Genomic DNA, 2500 nt, shown 5'->3' on the forward strand with positions numbered 1-2500 from the left:
CTGTGTTTTCCCTTTATTTTAAAGAAAAGGGTTAAAGATCAATTGTTACAGGCTAAGGGTTGATGTTAATGAACAGGGTTCGACATTAACATTAGTCCGTTAGTCTCATACTAATACATTTTCATTCAGACTAATAAAAATTGTAGCCAATTAGTCCCAACAGACTAATAAAGTTTTCTGGGGAAAAAAAAGAATTTACTGATGTTCAAATTTTTCGACAACTTTCACTGGAAAAATCAATTATGGCAATATTTATTTTTAGCTTTCTAGCTTCTTGGCGGGAAGCTAGGTAATTTAAGTGAATTCGGCGCTTAATATTAGGTCTCATTGATATGAAATTAAACATTTTAGTGATCATGATATAGTATGACACATAAATAAAGATGTCGGATGTTTAAATGATGTAATCATGTATGGAGAACAACGAATGAGACCGGGAATATGATTGTAGTTCCTGATTGTGCGATTTCAACAAATTCTTGGTATAAACATTTCATGTAAATGCTTTGTTTATTTCAAAAATGTATAAAAAGTACATTGCAACATCAATTCTATTTATTAATTTTTATTTTTGACGGACTAATAAAATTGCCCGCAGACTAGTAAAAGTAAAGAAGCACTAGTCAGGCCGGACCAAAGCCAAAAAACGTTAGTGTTGAACCCTGATGAACAGAATTATGATAAACTTAAAACAAATTTTGATTTCTAGGTGGCATTTTTATCAATCGAAGCTGTCAATTTGGCCGATAGCCCGATCTTAGGGAAAACACTGTTATATCCAGGATTTCATTATATCTGAATTCCTTATAATCAGGAATTACTGTCTCCTCTTACCTGGGCCTGGTGTGGGAAAAGCTGGAGGCATCCTCATTGGTGGCATACCTCTGGGTGAAGGGTAGTGGGGCGGGGGGATACTTCCTGTCCGGGGCTGGAAACCTGCAAAAAGCAAAGAAAGAAAATGTCTATTTTATCCTACAAAAACATGTTATAAGAAGCAAAGCAAGAGTACTTCAATTTTATTCTACATGATGATGCTGGGAAAAAAAAAGATATCCAAGGATTTTAAATATTAAGGGTAAAATACTTTTTAAAAATATGTTTTGAGGACTTCTCCTTCACTTTGACATATCCTTTGTATTTGAGAAATCGGATTTGTAGATACAGAAGTTCAGCTGTATTGTCCATTACCTGTAAATGACTTGTACAGACTTTGAGGAAGTTCAGCTGTATTGTCCATTACTTGTAACTGACTTGACAGACTCTGAGGTTCTCTTATCAATCCTGGGGCTCACACTTAAACCTTTAACTACCCAGGATTTATAAAGATCTGGTATCTAACCCATCCTGGGAAGGACTTATTATTCTCTCATTACTGGAGAAGCTCATAGAAAATACAGATTATTATATATGCTTTGACTTTTAAAGGTCTGATTCGATTTTCTCTCATGAAAGGATGAAAGTAAAAGGAGCTATAGTCCCTGAAACATTCTACTTTCCCACTTGAACGGTGAAGGAATGGTGAGTGAACAGTGAATTAATGGTAAACAAATGCAAAGCAAACTAGAACTGTCCAAACGGGACGAAATACCCCCCGCTGGGTTTTTCAGAAGTAAGTTTTTCCATAATAAAGAAATGTATCAAAATCAAAAATTATGAAATTTTTATTCCAGTGACCTTGAACTAACCCAAATAACCTTGGGTCAAGGTCATGACACACCCTTGGGTCATGGGCAATCTTTCAGTGAAATGAGAACCTACCAAGTTTATCCATAAGAAAGATATGGACCGTACACGAATTATGAAATTTTTCTTCCAGTTACCTTGAACTTCCCCAAATGACCTTGGGTCAAGGTCATGACACACCCTTGGGTCATGGGCAATCTTTGTGTGAAATAAAAACCTACCAAGTTTATCCATAAGAAAGATATGGACCAGACATGAATTATGAAATTTTTCTACCAGTGACCTTGAACTTCCCCAAATTACCCTGGGTCAAGGTCATGACACACCCTTGTGTCATGGGCAATCTTTGTGTGAAATGAGAACCTACCAAGTTTATGCATAAGAAAGATATGTACCAGACACGAATTGTGAAATTTTTCTACCAGAGACCTTGAACTTCCCCAAATGACCTTGGGTCAGGGTCATGACACACCCTTGGGTCATGGGCAATCTTTGTGTGAAATGAAAACCTACCAAGTTTATCTATAAGAAAGATATGGACCGGACACAAATTATGAAATTTTTCTTCCAGTGACCTTGAACTTCCCAAAATGACCTTGGGTCAAGGTCATGACACACCCTTGTGTCATGGGCAATCTTTGTGTGAAATGAGAACCTACCAAGTTTATTCATAAGAAAGATATGGACCGGACAGGGAATATAAAAATTTTTCTTCCAGTGACCTTGAACTTTCCCAATGACCTTGGGTCAAGGTCATCACACATCTTTGTGTCATGGGCAATCTTTGTGTGAAATGAGAACCTAGCAAGTATATCTA

The 2500-nt window shown here is 36.6% G+C and overlaps 1 long non-coding RNA gene across 1 annotated transcript in view; it reads right to left on the reverse strand.

The window, feature by feature from the left end:
- Positions 1 to 830: 830 nt before the first annotated feature.
- LOC134262346 (uncharacterized) overlaps positions 831 to 2500 on the reverse strand; it is a 13627-nt gene continuing 11957 nt past the window's right edge. The window contains exon 4 of the long non-coding RNA XR_009990998.1: positions 831 to 936. This is a non-coding gene — a long non-coding RNA (uncharacterized LOC134262346). The remainder of the gene's footprint in view (positions 937 to 2500) is intronic.

The sequence above is a fragment of the Saccostrea cucullata genome, unplaced genomic scaffold (genome assembly GCF_032062105.1).
Source record: "Saccostrea cucullata isolate Sc308-1 unplaced genomic scaffold, CSIRO_AGI_Scuc_v1 ctg11817, whole genome shotgun sequence".
In the NCBI taxonomy this organism is placed as follows: domain Eukaryota; kingdom Metazoa; phylum Mollusca; class Bivalvia; order Ostreida; family Ostreidae; genus Saccostrea; species Saccostrea cuccullata.